General features: G+C 41.4%; 2 protein-coding genes across 3 annotated transcripts in view; both read left to right on the plus strand.

Annotated features, from left to right (window-relative positions):
- LOC308670983 (cysteine-rich venom protein) overlaps positions 1-19,202 on the plus strand; it is a gene marked incomplete at its 5' end in the record, with an annotated part of 69,293 nt that overhangs the window by 38,346 nt on the left and 11,745 nt on the right. The window contains one exon of one of the 2 annotated variants that reach the window (XM_081332865.1): positions 18,514-18,690. The exons of the other annotated variant lie outside the window; for it this stretch is intronic. Of the gene's footprint in view, positions 1-18,513; positions 18,691-19,202 lie in introns of those variants that run through there. 2 annotated transcript variants of the gene reach the window in all.
- The window catches only part of LOC308660125 (serotriflin), a gene marked incomplete at its 5' end in the record, with an annotated part of 67,239 nt that overhangs the window by 36,068 nt on the left and 11,969 nt on the right, over positions 1-19,202 (plus strand). The window lies entirely within an intron of this gene.

Below are 19,202 nucleotides of genomic sequence, written 5' to 3' on the forward strand. Positions count from 1 at the left end.
TTCATGATGCTCCGCCCTCATGTCTATACATTTATCATCTGGAGTTTATCATCTTAGAAAATCAGAATAGAGTTGGAAGGGACCTTGGAGGTCATCTAGTCCAACCCCCTGCTCAGGCAGGAAACCTTATACCATTTCAGGCAAATGGCTGTCCAGTCTCTTCTTAAAAACTTCCAGTGTTGGAGCATTCACCGCTTCTGGACGCAGGTTGTTCCACTGGTTAGTTGTTCTGTCAGGAAGTTTCTCCTTAGTTCCAGGTTGCTTCTCTCCTTGACTAGTTTCCATCCGTTGCTTCTTCTCCTGCTTTCAGGTGCTTTGGAGAATAGCTTGGCTCCCTCTTCTTTGTGGCAGCCCCTGAGATATTGGAACACTGCTATCATGTCACCCCTCACCCTTCTCTTCGTTAAACTACACATACCCAATTCCAGCAACCATTCCCTATTTTTGTCAGGGTTGTTGGGAATAGGAAAGACAAATTAGGTAGGATGTGCATTTTTTATCTCCCAAACAGTAATTCTCCTGGCAGCTCTATAATCCATTTTGTTAGATCATTCTTATCCTCAAGGTGCTTTGGAGAATAGCTTGACTGCCTCTTCTTTGTGGCAACCCCTGAGATATTGGAACACTAGTTATCATGTTACACACACACAGTCCTTTTCATTAAACTTTGTTGTTGTTAGTTGCAAAGTCGTGTCCGACCCATCGCGACCCTATGGACAACGTTCCTCCAGGCTTTCCTGTCCTCTACCATCTTCTGGAGTCCATTTAAGCTTACACACACACAGTCCTTTTCATTAAACTTTGTTGTTGTTAGTTGCGAAGTCGTGTCCGACCATCGCGACCCTATGGACAACGTTCCTCCAGGCTTTCCTGTCCTCTACCATCTTTTGGAGTCCATTTAAGCTCACGCCTACTGCTTCAGTGACTCCATCCAGCCACCTCATTCTCTGTCGTCCCCTTCTTCTATTGCCCTCAATCTTTCCCAGCATTAGGCTCTTCTCCAGTGAGTCCTTCCTTCTCATTAGGTGGCCAAAGTATTTGAGTTTTAGCTTCAGGATCTGGCCTTCTAAAGAGCAGTCAGGGTTCATCTCCTCTAGGACTGACCGGTTTGATCGCCTTGCAGTCCAAGGGACTCGCAGGAGTCTTCTCCAGCACCATAGTTCAAAGGCTTCAATTCTTTGGCGCTCAGCCTTTCTTATGGTCCAGCTTTCACTGCCATACATTGCAACTGGGAAGACCATAGCCTTGACTATACGCACTTTTGTTGACAGGGTGATGTCTCTGCTTTTTAGTGTGCTGTCTAGATTTGCCATGGCTTTCCACCCAAGGAGCAAGCGTCTTTTAATTTCTTGGCTACAGTCCCCATCTGCAGTGATCTTGGAGCCCAGGAAAAAAAAATCTGTCACTACCTCCATTTCTTCCCCATCTATTTGCCAGGAATTGAGAGGGCCAGATGCCATGATCTTGGTTTTCTTAAAGTTAAGTTTCAACCCAACTTTTGCACTCTCCTTCTTCACTCGCAACAAGAGGCTCTTTAGTTCCTCTTCACTTTCTGCCATTAGATTCATTAAACTACACATACCCAATTCCAGCAACCGTTCTTTGTATGTTTTAGTCTCCAGTCCCCTAATCATCTTTGTTGCTCTTCTCTCTTTCTAAAGTCTCGACATCTTTTTTACATCGTGGTGACCAAAACTAGATGCAGTATTCCAAGTGTGGCCTTACCAAGGCATTGTAAAGTGGTATTAACACTTCACACGATCTTGATTCTATCCCTCTGTTAATGCAGCCTAGCATTGTGTTGGCTTTTTGGCAGCTGCAGCACACTGCTGGCTCATATTGAAGTGATTGTCCACTAGGACTCCGAGATCTCTCTCACAGTTACTACTATCGAGCAAGGTACCACCTATACTATACCTGTGCATTTGGTTTTTCTTGCCTAAATGTAGAAGCTTACTTTTTTCCATCATTGAATTTCATTTTGTTAGATAGCACCCAATGTCAAGTCTGTGAAGATCCTGCTGTATCTTAAGCCTATCTTCTGGAGTGTTGGCTGTTCCTGCCAGCTTCGTGTCGCCTGCAAATTTGATGAGTTCCCCATCTATCCCCTCGTCCAGATCACTGATGAAGATGTTGAAGAGCACTGGGCCCAGAACAGAGCCCTGGGGCACCGCACTACACACTTCCCTCCATGTAGATGCGGTTCTATTGAGGACCACACGCGGACTTTGCCTGCCGGTCAGCCAGCTACAAATCCATCTGGTGCGGCTAGCCCACATTTTCCTATCTTATCAAGTGGTAGGTTGTGGTCTACTTTATCAAATGTCTTACTAAAGTCCAAGTTGCACCCTTTTATGTTTACAGAAAATAGAATAAAAACTTTATTGTACTATAAATAAATCGGCATACATTAAAATGAGATTTTCGTTGCATATAGCTCTCAATATACACAAATAACAATTGCAAGAGCCTTGACTGCAAAAGAAAACTAAAAATATTGATGAAAGCGATCACCGCACCATAAGCAATCCCCAAGCAGATTTATACAAAAGCTGAACGATGGGAAAAACCTGAGTGATGATAAACCACGTTTCTTGGTCAAGGAAGAACCAAACCTCGCATAGTTTTTACAAGCTTCTAAAGCCACGTGACGGGGGCGTTCCGGAAGAGAGAGTTCCGCCCACAGCAGCTCTGGCCAATAGGAAGAAAAGGGCGGCCCTCCCTCTTTGTGCAGGTGCGAGTCTTTCCCCGCGCTCTGCGTTGTAGCGCATGCGTGGTCCATCATTCACGCTGAGGAAGCCGGGTGGGCGCCATTTCGGTTGCGGCCCGGCGGCGCCGGTGGCGGCGGCAATTGGTGAGCGGAGGAAGGTGTGGGCTGGGGATGATGGGAGTGAGTGCCCGAAGCCTAGGGAGACCAGTGGTGAGGCGAAAAAAGTCCGGGGCCGCGTTCACATGTTTCTGGGTCAGCCCGGGTTGGTCCCTCAGCAGTTCTGAGGGGAATCCACAGCTCGGCGCTTTGCCGTGAGGTGCGTTTTTATTTAATTTATTAATTTTTATTTCGCCTTGATGGAATTTTTATCCTGCTTTTTATGTATTTGGGATAACTCAAGGTAGCAAATTTGCCTGATCCTATTTTCCCCACAACAACCCTGCGAGGTGGGCCTGCCTGGCCTGAGAGAAAAACCGAGCCAGCATTCCTCCCACCCTCATAAAGACCATTTATACAGTACACTGCAAAAGAAGGGGATCCAGTTCAAACAAACCAAAATATCTGCAATATTATTTCATTATCAGCAATTGATTAATATTGGTGAGTTACTTCACCACAATAATTCGCTAATATATTCAGGAATATTACTGAATGGTCTCTGTAATCCAGATAATAAGGACAGAGTGATAGTCTTAAATAATATTACTTCGCTACAGTAATTCAGGAATATTAGTGAATTGTTTCGCTGCAGCCCAAATAATATACGTAAAAGGTAGCCATCTAATTAATATTTCACAAGCATAATTTACTAATATAACCCTCGACTTACGACCACAATTGAGCCCAAAATTTACGTTGCTAAGCAAGACAGCTGTTGTGAGCTTTGCCCCATTTTACAACCTACCTTGCCACCGTTGCTAAGCAAATCAAACGGGTTGTTAAATTAGTCGCCCGGTCATTAAGTGAATCTGGCTTCCTCGTTGACTTTGCTTGTCAAAAGGTTACAAAAGGACCCTGCAACTGTCATAAATGTGAGACAGTTGCCAAGCATCTGGATTTTAGGGAGGCTGCAGTGTGAAAAATGATCTTGTCATTTTTCCCCCCACTGCCCTTGTAACTTCAAATGATCACTGAATAAATGGTTATAAGTCAAAGATTACCTGTGGTACAAGGCTTTCTCTAATATTCCATTTAAAAGTACATCAGCAACTCGTCCTCTCTTTCAACGGAAATGAGAGGATGGAGTTGTGTGATTAATTGAATACTGATTGCATCAACTGATTAAAATTGATGGCTTAAATGACAGAACATTTTCTTCTAGATTTGCATAGCACTGATTGTTGAACACGAGATATTAATGAAGAACGCTTAAAGGTAAACCAGCACACACTTGTTTGCCTGCTCTGCTTAATAAAACATTTATTTTTTATGACATTTATATTCGGCCCAGCTCAATCTGCAAAGTGTCTTTGGGTGGCTTAAAATTCACTTGCTGCACATAAGCAACATTACATAGAATAACAGAGTTGGAAGGGATTTTGCAGGTCTTGTAGTCCAAACTCCTGCTCAAGCACTTATACCAGAGGTCCCCACCTTTTGAGCACCAGGGACCGGTTCCGTGGAGAGAGGTTTTTCCACGGACCGGAAGGTGCATGGTTTTGTGTGCTGCCTGCATCCCACAGATGGGGCTTTGCTTGTTTGTGCGGACCGGTTGCTGGAATGCCACAGCCTGGTACTGGTCCACGGACTGGGGTCTGGGGACCCCTGACATACCATTTCAGACAAGTGACTGTCCAATCTCTTCTTAAAGGCCTCCAGTGTTGGAACACCCACAACCTCTGGAGGCAAGTTGTTCCACTGATTAACTGTTCTCATTGTTAGGAAGTTTCTCCTTAATTCCAGGTTGCTTTGCTCCTTGAATAGTTCCCATCCATTGTTTCTTGTCTTGCCTTCAGGTCCTTTGGAGAATAGGTTGACCCCCTCTTTTTTGTGGCAGCCCCTCAAATCCTGGAATACTGCTCTCATGTCACCCCTGGTCCTTCTTTTCTCTAAATTGGCCATACCCAATTCCTGCAACCATTCTTCATATGTTTTTGTCTCCAGGCCCTTAATCATCTAGTTGCTCTTCTTTGTACTTTTTCCAAAGTCACAACATCTTTTTTGTAAAGTGGTGACCAAAACTGGATACTGTGTGGCCTTACTAAGACTTTATAAAGCAGTACTAATATTTCATATGATTTTGATTCTATACCTCTTCTGCCGATGAGCAGAAGAGCGCCAATGGATCTGGATTTGAAGGAAACATGAGCAGAAGAGCAGAAGAGCGCTGACTGATGGATCTGGATGGAGACATGTGCAGAAGAGTGCTGAGTGTGACAGACAGCGGCTATCTGGAGGAGACAAGCACAGTAAGTACTGAGTGACAGTGAGATACTGCAGTGATGGACAAGTTTTTGAAAAGGAAAGAACTGGACTCTGAACAAAATTTGGAGCCAGATGAGAGCCCAAGTATGAGTGGGGATCAAAAGAAAGCAAAGATGGTTAGCTCAAGGCAATATAGCGAAAGCTATATTTCATTTGGATTTACTTTCACCGGAGATGCAAACAAACCAACTCCACTGTGCGTGGTGTGTGGTGAAAAGCTAGCTAACAGTGCTATAGTCCCAAGCAAACTTAAACGCCATCTCCAAACGAAACACCCTTCGCTTCAAAACAAGAATGCGGACTATTTTGTTCGCCTGCGTGAAAACACGGGGAAACAGGCAACTTTCATGAGAAAAACCACAAAGGTAAATGAAAGAGCTCTTAAAGCTAGCTATCAAGTTGCTGAACTTATAGCCAAGTCAAAAAAGTCGCACACTGTGGCAGAGACATTAATACTTCCCGCCTGCAAAGCTATTGTAGAGGAGATGCTCGGACCTGAAGCAGCTAAGGAAATAGCCAAAGTCCCACTCTCAGACAACACAATTTCCAGACGTATTAATGACATGTCTGCAGACATCGAAAGTGTGGTTTTTGATGGTGCAGGAGCAGGAGGAACTAACTGAACTGAGACAAAATCGTGGTTTCAAGCTAAGATTTGCTGATCTACCTTTGGACAGTTTTTGGTTGTATACTGCCAAGGAGTTCCCCCTTCTGGCAAACAAAGCTATTTTGACATTGCTCCCATTTTCCACTACATATCTGTGTGAGATGAGCTTTTCAAGCATGATTGCTATAAAAACTAAATACAGAGAGAGACTGAGAGCTGTTGACGAAGAGCTACGTGTGTGTCTTTCTTCGATTCCAGCCAGAATATCAGCTTTGTGTTCAGCCAAACAGGCCCAGGTTGCGCACTGAATAAAGTATTTTATAATTTTTCATATTTCTGTTTACTTACTATTTCATAATAAAGTAATTATAAAATACTTTCTTTGTGTTTATTTGATTCCTATTCAAGAGAATTACTTTATATATAGTCAATATAGGCACAGAGTTAAATTTTTAAACATTTTCTAATGGTGGAGTGCCTCGTGATTTTTTTCATGAAACAAGTGTGCCTTTGCCCAAAAAAGGTTGAAAAACACTGGTCTAATCCACATAGGATTAACAAAGCTCACTGTGTTCACATGACACACTTATTAATGCTTTAGCTCAAGGGTCTTCAAACTTGGCCCTTTTATGACTCGTGGACTTCAACTCCCAGAATTCCTCAGCCAGCGTGCCTGGTTGAGGGATTCTGGGAGTTGAAGTCCACGAGTCATAAAAGGGCCAAGTTTGAAGACCCCTGCTTTAGCTAATGACCCCAGCACTCATAAATTAACCACGTTGGCTGAATTTGCATCACATGATAGCATTTTCTGGTTCAATGCAACACACCCTTCTTTACTTCACTATTCAACAATAGCAGTAGCATTTAGCACTTAGACTTATATACTGCTTCACAGTGCTTTACAGCCCTCTCTAAGCATATTGTTCCCAACAGTCTGGGCCCTCATTTTACTGACATTGGAAGGATGAAAGCCTGAATCAACCTTGTTTACTTTTGCCTTTAGTTTTGTTTGGCTATTCTACAGCCTTTATAATCCCAGGAGAAAAAGGATTAAACTGCTGTTGAAACTGTTCTTGATCTCTTAATCTCAGTTAGTCTTTTTAAACTAAAAGCTTATGTCAGAAAAAATAAATTATATTCTTATTCTAAAAATGTTTTTAATGTTATTCTATATTCTTGGGATGATAACACTTTATAGTTTTATTTAAAACAGTTTTTCTTCTATTTTTATTAGTGTTGGATTAAATTTCCTCATATTAGAATGTCTCTTCTTGAGTTTGGTAATCTTCCTTTTTAATCTTTAGGTCTGGTAAGAATGAATTTAGTGATATGCCTGCTTTATTTATTTGTTTATTTGCTTGTTTGTAAAATTTATTAGCTGCCCATCTTACCACTACAATAATAAAAGATAAATATATACATATATTAAAACAAATAAATACAGCAACCTGTACTTTCATAAAACGGTTAGCAATCCCTTTTATGGTGGCCTGCATAAGTAATTATCAAACCAGCAAGAAAAGCAGGTGCCTTCAAAAAATTGACATGCATTTCATAGTATAATTGTAAGATGGTGCTGATAAATTTGCATAGGCATGCAAGGGATGATAAAGCGATAATAGAAGATATGGATCCTCAGCTTGATCCCCAGCATGAAATAAAACAATTATTACTGAGGGAAACAATTAAAACGTATATGGAAGAACTGAATTAAATAGACTTTGGTGTTTAAAATATTCAACTAAAAATGAATATACATTTTATTCAAGCATGCACTGGCATTTTTAGGCTTGATTTTTTTTAATATCATTGACTTTAAATCACCAAATTCAAAAATGCAATATTGATGTTTGTTATGTATGCAATCATAGTGCAGTTACCTTGAAATCTGTGTTTCAGAAACTGGTTAATGTATCAAGAAATTACTATTTCCCTATTGAATGATAAAGAATTTGTACAACAAATGCCAGTAGAGATCTTACAATACTCTTATTTGAATTCAGAAATGTCAAGTGCCCAGATTTTGAATGGGAAAGATATAAAACATTTATTCAGAGTCGAATTATTCATTATGCATCATACAAAGATAAGATTAAAAATAAAAGAGAAAATAATCTGGAAGATTAACTGAAACATTTATGAGCACAGATGATTAGATGCCCATATTTTGTACAGAAAAATACAGAAAAAGAAATACGAATTAACTGCTATAATATAACAGCAGACAGAATTCATGCTGACATGTTTATGACAGAGACACTGGGAAAACAGTGAAAGACCTGGCAAGATCTTACCTAATAGCTTAAAGCAAAGGAAAGGTAGGGCATTGATTCCAATGACTTCAGGTCGAAAACATGAAATACACAAAACTTCAATGGCTGTAAAAAAGCATTCAAGGAAGGATATCACACATTACACATTTGCTGGGTTACTTCTTGGGAATGTTCGTATACAGCCACAAATTCTTATACATCATGAACTGTTTTTTCATTTCTGTTAAAAGCTGGAAGCATTAAATGGAAATCTGACCGTGAGAAGCTTTCCAAAGGCAGGCCTGATTATTAAGTGGAAGGAATATATTTTATCTAATGTCACAGGTGGATATGAGGTATTTATCCATCCCTTGGTAACCCTTACTTATGCCTGATCAATATAGTTTAGTTTGAAACAGTTTTCCATGTGTGTCCCACTTTACACAAGCTTACAAATGCCTCATCTTACCATCGGATTGATGCAATATTCACCCAGGCACACAAAGAAGTTGAATAGGATCATTGCTAATTTTTTTAAAAAAGAAAGATTGTACTATTATAATTAAAATTAACTATTACATCATTAAAGTGCTTGTCTGATTTGGCAGTGTATTAGCCCAGCCAGCCTGACATTCATTTCTAAATAAGAAGCACTTGCTGCAATTTTTTGCTGATGATCATAATTATTAAAGAACATCTTATTTGTCAAAACAAGGCAGGTGTTCCCCTTTCAGAGATGTGGCCAGGTGGGTTTAGGATTTAGCACCAGCTGGGACTCCAGGGTAGGAGAGGTGGGGTGAAAATGGTCATCCAGAATCTCTCTTGGCCTTCAGGGGCCTTGCTTCTCAAGTCTCATGAGATCAGTTTGTATTGTTGCTAATGCACCAGCCTCCTGGCTATTCAGCAACCTCTCTGCTTGAGCTCCTGGAGACCATCTCGAGGGTGGCAGTGGAGTTCCCCAGACTTATAGTTCTGGGGGACTTCAACCTATCATCTCTTGATTTGGCTTTGGAAGCAGCCCAGAAGTTCATAGCCGCCATGGCAGCCATGGGCCTATCCCAGATCATCTTGGATCCAACTTATACAGTGGTCAAATACCAAATATGATATTTTTGTCAGAGCAATAGTAACATGGTTTGGTAAAGGAATCTAACCATATCCCCTCTGTCATAATCAGATCATGCCCTGGTATCCTTGGGATTCTCCTATACCACCACCATCCCTTCACAGGGAGGCCAGATCTATTTAAGCGGTCCACCCCGGCAACTTATGAACTCAAATGGGTTCCAGAGGGAAATGGGGGATATCCCAGGGCCTTTGCCACATGACCCTGAAGCCTTGAAATAATTCTGGAATCAAAGGGTGGCCGAGCTATGGAAAAAAAATCACCTCTATGTGGCCTCTCTTAATCCATCACTCCTAATTCTCCCCATGGTTCACAGAAGAGATGTGGGTTCTGAAATATGTTATGAGACACTTAAAGCACCACTGTAGGAAAACAAAGGATGATTCCTACTGAACATATCAGTGCTGTTGTTAAGGCTTACCCATGGTAATAAGAGCAGTGAAACAGCATTATTTCTAGTTGCATTTGCACCTGGAGGCCCAGTTCCAGACCATCAGGTCCCTCCTGCAACAGGAGGGTTTGGGTGATCGTCTTTAGGGCCATGCAGAGGAATTTGTTCAACACCTAATGAACAAAGTTGCTTGGATTCATTTCCAGTTGGAATCTTGTGTGATGCAGGTACATGTGAGATGCCTGAGGAAAAGTCTGGAAACAGTTTGATCCTTTGGATCTGATAAAGTGGGCAGGGTCCTAGGGCTATCAGTGCAACCACCTGTCAATTAGATCCTTGTCCCTCCTGGTTGATGAAAGCTTCCAAGATGGTGACTGTTGGGTGAGTTCAAGCAGTGGTAAATATTTTATTACAGAAGTGATGTTCCTAGGGCCTTTTAAGGAGGCCCTGGTTCACCCCCTCCTTTAAGACCTTGGTATACTTCTGTGAAGTTTGATGTACTCAATATTGTTCAATCTTCTTAATATGTGCATAAAGTCATGATTTACTGCATGACTTTTCCCACTGTTTTCACTTCCTGATCCCTTAAGTAGGAAGAGCTATTTTTTAAAAAAGAGAATTGGACTTGGTCCCAATATAATTTTCCATTGCAACACTAGCTAGGTTATTAAATAAAATTATAACAAGCCTGAAGATAGGGAAAATTATTACAAACTATGACTGGGACAGAATTGATCTTTTCTTCAACCAATAATTGAAAACTTGAAAGAATTGATAATACCTACAACAGAGGTGAATGAGATGGCCAAATTAACCTGTTTGATGAGATAAAAGAAAATTATTTACATTTATTGCTGACTGGAATTGTTGTGTAGCAGGTTCTTTGGCGCAGGAATGAAGACGAGACAACTGAGTACAGGAAAACCCATGGTATATTTCATGCAGAGTCAGAACTGGGGAAATGGCTGCAACTAGCCACAATCTAGCCCCTAGGCAGCAGCCAATAGGTTTGAAGCAACCATTGCTGCCTAGGGATAGCCAATAGCAGCACTGGAGACTTGTAGTCTGGGTTGCTGTAGAGCTGTTAGCTGCTCCAGCAACCCACATGGTATTACTATGAGCCCAGTACATAACACCCCTCTCCTCTTAGACCAGACCATAATAACACAAGTTAGTCTTAATGCAATTATCAAGACTCATTAACAAAACAAACTTAAATATTAGTAATAGGAAAAAAACAACCCATATAGGTTACAATGTTATTAAACAACATCTGAATGAATAGGCTTCGTTGACAGCACACTAGACAGTTACATCATAGCACCTGAATGAATATGCCTTCATTGACAGTACGCCAGACAGTTAACATCATATCACTAGTTTCTGTAGTACAGTGGCAAGCTGCAATGCAACAATATTATAGCTCTTTATTTTACAACGTAATCAGTAAGATAAGAAGGAGGCTTGTGTGCCCTCATGGAACATCTTGGAGTTCCAGTCACTTTGTGGTCTACTAGCTTACCCAGTGGGCTGGGTAGACCTGTGTCCCTTGGTGCTCCTGAGTCAAGGGGATTAGATGCTCTCTGGCTGGCCTCTCCAGGTTGGCCCACCCCAGAGTCAGACTGATCAGCAGAGTAGGCACAGCGGTTGCTGAAGTCTGGTTGGCTTGCTCCTTCAGGGGACCCATGTTGCATTCCTGGACTCCCCACTTCTTCCTCTGGTTCCTCAGTTATGAAGGAAAAGTCCTGAGAGTCCATGTGAGAACTGGTTTGGCCGCAAGTTTGAGAACCTAAGGGAGGGACTTATGACACAGTCCTCACTTAGTGGCCGTTCTGGCAACTGTTTTCTGAGTTGATCAATGTGGCGTCTGACAACTCGCCCTCCCTACAACCCCACTTCATAAGACAGGGGCCCAGATCTTTGGTAATTTGACCAGGAACCCACAGATTCCCATGGCCATAGTTCCTGGCCCAAACCCAATTGCCCATTTGCAGCCCCCAGGGGGTTTTGGTCAAGAGGCTTCTGCTGCCACTCTATCTGGATGCAACCTGTCCAGTTTAGTGATCAAATGCCCCCCCCAACGTAGTTCAGCAGGACTTTGGCCTGTAGCAGTGCAGGGTGTAGAATGCTGGCAGAGTAGAAAATCTACCAATCTGTAATGCCAGTCACCTGTTACAATGCGCCTGAGTGATTCCTTTGTTGTCCTCACCATGCGTTCAGTTTGACCATTAGAAGATGGATGAAAAGGCGCAGATGTTGCATGTCTGATAAGATTAGCTCTAAGGAAGGCCTGAAATTCAGCAGCAGTGAATTGGACCCCATTGTCTGAAGCTACGATATCTGGCAGCCCATGTGTGGCAAAGAGTTTTCTCAGCACCTGGATGGTCCTAGCAGTAGTGATGTGAGGAACTGGAATTACTTCCAGCCATTTGGAGTGGCTATCCACAACTATAAGGAAGAGCTGTCCCTGAAAGGGCCCAGCGTAGTCTATGTGAATCCTAGACCAGGGAGTGTGCGTTTCCTCCGACCTGTGAACTGGAGCCTTTGGCATTTCAGGCCTCGATTGCTGGCATGTATAACAACCATGGACTTGTGCCTCAATGTCCTTATCAAGGCCAGGCCACCAAAGGTAAAAAAAGGTAAAGTTAAAGGTTCCCCTGCACATGCGTGCTAGTCGTTTCCGACTCTAGGGGCCGGTGCTCATCTCCGTTTCAAAGCCAAAGAGCCAGTGCTTTTTCCGAGGACGTCTCCATGGTCATGTGGCTGGCATGACTAGACGCCAAAGGCTCACGGAATGCTGTTACCTTCCCACTGTAGTGGTTTCTATTTTTCTACTTGCATTTTTACGTGCTTTCGAATGCTAGGTTGGCAGAAGCTGGGATGAGTAACAGGCGCTTACTCTGTTACATGGCAATCGGGATTCGACCCGCCAAACTGCTGACCTTCTGATCGACAAGCTCAGCATCCTAAACCACTGAGCCACCGCTTCTAGCTTTCATTCTGACAATGCCTGGATGGCCTTCATGTAATGACTGTAAAACCCTGTCTCTTAGGGAAGTGGAATTATGACACTGTTTCTCCATAATATGCACCCATTGTGGGCAGATAACTCATGCCTTCTGACAAAATAGTTCTGAAATTCAGAACCTGGGCTTTTGTCCAACCAGCCCATGTATACCCATGACAATACTCTACTAAGTGTTCTATCTGTGGCAGTTTCAGCAGCAATGTCCCCCGCATGGAGGGGGAATTCAGGTAGGTCTTGTATGGACAGTATTCTAGCAGCTGGAGCCAGATCTGGTTCCATTAGTGGCAGTGGTAGTCTGCTGAGGCCATCAGCATGGCCCATTTCTTTGCCCGGTTTGTGAATCAATTTAAAAGTGTATGCAGATAGAAAAATAGACCATCTTAGCATTCTTGGAGAAAGTATGTGTGGGGGGGGTTGTTTGTCTGTTGTGAAAAATCCCAACAGAGGTTTATGGTCTGTAAAGACCGTGAAGTCCCTGCCATATAAATAGTCATGGATTTTTTTTTTATTCCAGCAATGATGGCTAGGGCCTCTTTGTCAATCTGAGCATAGTTGCGCTCAGCAGAGGACAATGTCCTTGAGTAAAATGCTATAGGAACCTGTGTTCCATTGTGACTTAAAACTGCCCCCACCCCATAGGGAGATGCATCGCTTGCAAGACATACTGGTTTAGACTCTTTGTAATGAGTTACAGTGGACTTTTCTGACAATAGTGCTTTTAAGTCTTGGAAACTTTTTTCATGTAAGTTAGTCCATTTGCATGGAGCTTTCTTATCTAGAAGCCTGTGGAGGTCTCTGCTAGTGCGGCCTTATGAGGTAGAAATGTGTGATAGAAGTTTAAGAGGCCCAAAAATGCTTGTAGCTCTCCTTTGGATTTGGGCCTAGGAGCCATTTTAATGACCTTCACTTTAGAATCAGCAGGGTGAATGCCATTAGCATCAATTCGGAAACCCAGGAATTCTGTTGAAGAAACCCAAATACTACACTTGCTCTTTTTTAATTTGAGGCCTGCTTCGCGAAGCCTCTGCAAAACAGCCCTGAGCCTACTGGCTAGCACTTCTGGGGAATCCCCTGAAATAAGAACATCATCAAAATAAGGGCAGACGCCCTGAATACCCTTAAGTGTACGCTCCATGATCCCCTGGAAAATGCCAGGTGCAATACTGACTCCAAACTGTAAGCGTTTAACTTTGAAAGCCCCCCTGTGAGTCACAATTGTCTGAGCCGCAGCTGTGGCCTCATCAACCAGCAATTGCTGATAGGCCTGTGCTAAATCAAGTTTAGCAAAAAAATAGTACCCCCTTGCAAGGAGGCTAAAATGTGGTTGACCACTGGGACCGGGTAAGCGTGTTGCTTGAGGGCTTTATTTAGAGTGCATTTATAGTCAGCACAAATGCAAATTTCCCTGTTGGCTTTAAGTGGAGTGACTATAGGAGTTTCCCACTCCCCACCATCAGCAGGCTGTAAAATGCCCTGTTCTACAAGCTTATCAATTTCTGAATCAATTTTATGTTTTAAGGCAAAGGGGACCCTACGAGGCTTAACCCTGATTGGGACTACATTGGGATCTAGCTTAAATGAGATAGGTGGGCCTATGTATGTTCCTAGGGTTGAATCAAAAACATCTGCATAGTCTTCGCATACTGACACGAGGTCTGCAATTTGTGTCCAGTTGATACCAGTAATCTGAATACCTAAGGCATCAAACCAATCTAGTCCAATGAGACTCGTTCTCTGGCCCCCTACTACTATGACATTCAGGTGCCCAAAAAACACCTTAAATTTTACCGTCAAAGTGGCTTCTCCCTTAACTTTAACTTGAGCATTTTGAAAGTCAGTTAGGATAATGTCTGAGGGCCTTAGTTTGGCCCAGTTGTTACTGCACCTACACATGAAGTTAAAACTGGGGAAATGGCTGCAACTAGCCACAATATATAGTTTAGCCCCTAGGCGGTAGCCAATAGGTTTGAAGCAACCATTGCCGCTTAGGGATAGCCAATAGCAGCACTGGAGACTTGTAGTCTGGGTTGCTGGAGAGCCATTAGCTGCTCCAGCAACCCATGTGGTATTACTAATGAGCCCTTATGGACTATGGTTTTGACAAGTAGGTAGGATAGATTACAGAAAAGAAGAGAGTCACAACATAATTTTAGAGAAAGAGGTAAATCTACAATTGTATTTATAAGTGATACAAGGCAGATTGGAAGGCACTTACCTTTTTTCGTTATTTTCTATTTTTGTTCTGTCTTTTTTCTTTTTGCATTTTAGCTTTCTTTTTCATTGCTTCCTTTCCATTTTCTTTTTTCCTTTTTACTCTTATTTTAGTTTGCCTTAATGTTTACTCTTTTAAAAATATTTCAATAACATTACATTTGTAAAAACGTGGTACAGACAAATTACATAAATATTACTTCAGTCCCAGCAAGCAATGGTAACTTTAAAATTCTCGCATTGCTGCACAATTGGAAAAGGCTAACTTTCTTTTGGTTCGGATCTTTTTATTCCTACACAAAATCCAAGTCAGTTCCCAGCCAAATGTGGCTCTAAAACTAAAAAGCCTGGAGGAAAAATAGTAGAATGGGAATGAAAGGGCACTTTCCTCTGGATGCTCTTAGTAGTTTGATAAACATCTGATTCTTTATGCCTATTCAGTTTAGTGTAGAACTTTCGTAAGAGAAATCCCATGACTGCCCTTTAGAGATAACAATGAAATGGTTATGTTTGTCTCCAGCAGGTGATGCCCCCGCTCAGAATGGGGAAATTCTGTCTGGGTTGTAATAAAAGGAGCCCTGTGAGAAACACTGAGTCTTCCTTTATTTGGATATAATTTGGCAAAGGCACATAGGCCCCCCTGATCTTTTTCTTGCCTTTCTCACTCCCAGTCTTTGCTTATATTTTACAAGGAAAAACTGGTTCTAGATTTTCTTAGTTGTCAGAAGAAGCAAAAAAAGGATGAAATTTGGAAAGAAGATGACATTCCCTTAAATAAGCATGATGAGTTTTGCAAATATTTACACAATATTAGATGTTCGATTTTATATGACCTTTATGTCATTTCTTAAGCTTTAAGTAAACCTGCTCTGATTTGTAAACTTTAAGCTGTGGCACCAACCCGGGTATGGTACTGAGACCAAAAGATACTATGAATATCCTATGGATAGATTTGACAGCATAGATTTGACAAATAGTTACAAGTATTTGGGGTCCATATTAGGACAGATGATTACTGTGACTATTTGGTAGCTAAATGTGTTTGAGATAGTCAGACTGATATAGGGTGTTTGAGGATCAATGATCCTTAGCCTAAAATTTGACAGAAACATCTTCAGACTTCCTTGAGTCAATCCTGATAGACGTCCTTAGCAGGTAAAGCTGATTTATGAGCCCCAGGTTTGTAAATGTGGGAAGACCAGAGAGGTATCCCTGGTATTTGTCAAGGAGTAAAACAGAGCCAACTACAACAGTGAAGCTGGCAGGACATAGAACTTCAAATCTGTTGTTATGGAAAGCAACACATTGAGGGCTGTCATGAAAAAGGGGGGCCATATTATTGCTTGTCATGCTACCACTGAGGTTTAGATGGTATGGTTGGCTAAGATTACCTAACTGTTGTGTTTGGGAATTAGGAGATCTAAACCCAAGACCTTCTGAAAAGCACCTATTGTAGAAGGTTGATTAAAGTAGAGTTGGAAGGGACCTTGGAGGTCTTCCAGTCCAACCCCCTGCTCAAGCAGGACAACCTACACCATTTCAGACAAGTGACTGTCTAATCTCTTCTTAAAAATCTCCAGTGATGGAGCGTCCACGATTTCTGAAGGCAATCTGTTCCACTGGTTAATTGTCCTCACTGTTAGGAAGTTTCTACTTAATTCCAGATTGCTTCTCTCTTTGATCAGTTTCAAACCATTGTTTCTCGTCCTGCCCTCTGGTGCTTTGGAGAATAATTTGACCCCCTCTTCTTTGTGGCAGCCCCTCAAATACTGGAATATTTCTATCATGACACCCCTATTTCTTCTTTTCGTTAGATTAGCCAAACCCAAGTCCTGCAGCCATTCTTTATATGTTTTAGTCTCCAGGCCTTTGATCATCTTAGTTGATCTACTCTGGTTTTTTTTCCAAAGTCTCAACATATTTTTTGTAGTATGGTGACCAAAATTGGTTGGAGTATTCCAGGTGTGGTCTTATTAAGGTTTTTTTAATGTGATACTAATACTTCACGTGATATTGATTCCATGCCTCTGTTTATACAACTCAGGATTGTATTAGTTTTTTTGGCTGCTGCTGCACACTGCTGGCTCACGTGATCGTTCACTAGGACTCCAAGGTCCCTCTCACAGTTACTATTTTACAGCCAGGTCTTGCCTAATCTGTACTTATACCTTTGATTTTTCTTGCTTAAATATAAAACTTTGCTTTTCTCCACATTAAAGTTCATTTTGTTGGATAGGGCCTTTTGTTCAAGTTTGTCAATATCTTTTTGGATCCTAAGCTTGTCTTCTGGGATGTTGGCTATTCCTGCCAGTTTAGTGTCATCTGCAAATTTGATGAGTTCCACTTCTATTCCCTCATCTAAGTCATTTATGAAGATATTGAAGAGTACTGGGCCTAAGACGGAGTCTTGGGGTACCCCACTACTTACTTCCCTCCATGTGTATGTAATTCCATTGAGGATTACACATTGAGAACAATTTGTCAGCCAATTACCACACCGATCTGGTGGTGGGTGCTGTCTAACCCACATTTTTTTAGCTTGCCAAGAAGTAAGTTGTGGTCTATTTTATCAAATGCTTTACCGATTTATATTTGTCCAGGACAAATAGGTCTTCTCTTACCATTTTTTTGCTTATTTTAATTTTTGTTTCTAGTTTGTCTTTTGCAGTAGGTTTCTTGTTTTGGTATGTTGGGCTATAATTCCTTTTTGTGTGAAGACTGATGCAAAGAATGAGTTAAGTAGCTCTGCTTTCTCCCTACTATCTGTTATTTCCTTGCCATTTTCTCTCTTTAGTGGACCTACAGTTTCCTTGACTTTTTTCTTGTTATTAATATGTTGAAGGAATCTTTGTTCATTATGAGCTCTTGCGTTCCTGACTTCATCTTTGCATGTTCTGGCTGTCTGCTGATAATCAAAGTTATCATTCTCCATACTACACTATTAACATATGATTATAGAGTTTAAAGGGACGCGGTGGCTCAGTGGGTTAGGACGCGGAGCTTGTTGATCAGAAGGTCAGCAATTTGGCGGGTCGAATCCCGAGTGCCACATAACAGAGTGAGCGCCTGTTACTCGTCCCAGCTTCTGCCCACCTAGCAGTTCAAAAGCACATAAAAATGCAAGTAGAAAAATAGGGACCACTACGGTGGGAAGGTAACAGTGTTCCGTGCGCCTTTGGCGTCTAGTCATGCCGGCCACATGACCACGGAGATGTCCTCGGACAAGCGCTGGCTCTTCGGCTTTGAAACGGAGATGAGCACCGGCCCCTAGAGTTGGAAACGACTAGCATGCATGTGCGGGGGAACCTTTACCTTTACCTATAGAGTTTAAATGATCACAAAGCTACAGTTTCTATACTTTCAATATTTTTACATTATCTTGAAATGTAACTACAGGGGTGATAACATTATAAGTAGTCCTTGCTTAACAACCACAATGGACCCCAAATTTTCCTTGTACGTCATTCTGCTTAAACTAACCATGTAGTCATTAAGCAAATTCAGTATATCCAATGTTTATGGTATAGGTTTTATGCTGGAAAAAGGCAAAAAAGTTGCAAATCATAGTCACGTGACTGAGAATGACTGTAACTGGACTTAAATTCGATCTGGTTGCCACGTACACAAAATACAATCATGTTACCGGGGTGGAGGGGAGGCAGTAGTCATATTTTCAATGATGGGTTGTAAGTAACTATTTTTAGTCTCTTGTAACATCAGTCATTAAGGGACTGATTGACAACCAAGAAGGAAAAAAGAACTTGAGACAAATCCAAACTTCTGTCTTACAAGGCTTAATGGATATAGTTTACTGCTGAGCACTGAGTCACTCTGAACTATAGGTAGCAGTGAAGGTATATAAACATGGTACTGTCTGTCTGACTTCCACAATTTTCTGAAAGCCACAAAGAAGTTATCTTTAGGTTTATTCAAAACAATAGGTAAGATTTATTATTTTACTGCAGCTTGTTTAAATCCATTATTTGTAATTAAACAAGTTTGGATAACTTTAGGGGGGAGGCAATTAGTATTAATGCAACTTCTATGAAATTGTTTTATTTTGTTCTATTTTTGAGAATATGTTATATCTATTACCATAATAAATTAGGTTTTATATACTAGCTTAAATAGCATGGCTTTCTTTTTTTAAAAAAATCTCACACTGCTGTTTTTTGAGTTTTCCAGTGATCCTTTTAGGCATCCCTGGGATCTTCCATTAGTAAACTAACATTTCTAAGATTCTCTGGAAATAGCTGGTTTGGTGGCTCCAAATATTTTATGCATAGTGCTATCATCCTAACCAATTTTAATTTAAAAAATATTAAATTTATACGCTGCCAATTCTGCTATGCGTTTTAAAGTTCATCTCGGTTTCTGCTTCCTGTAGTTTCTCATTAGATGCTACAGCCATGCAAAAGGGCCACAGAAAAGCCAACTCCACATACAGTGGTGT

Source organism: Vipera berus (assembly GCF_964194415.1).
Source record: "Vipera berus genome assembly, chromosome: 1".
NCBI classification, from domain to species: Eukaryota; Metazoa; Chordata; class Lepidosauria; order Squamata; family Viperidae; genus Vipera; species Vipera berus.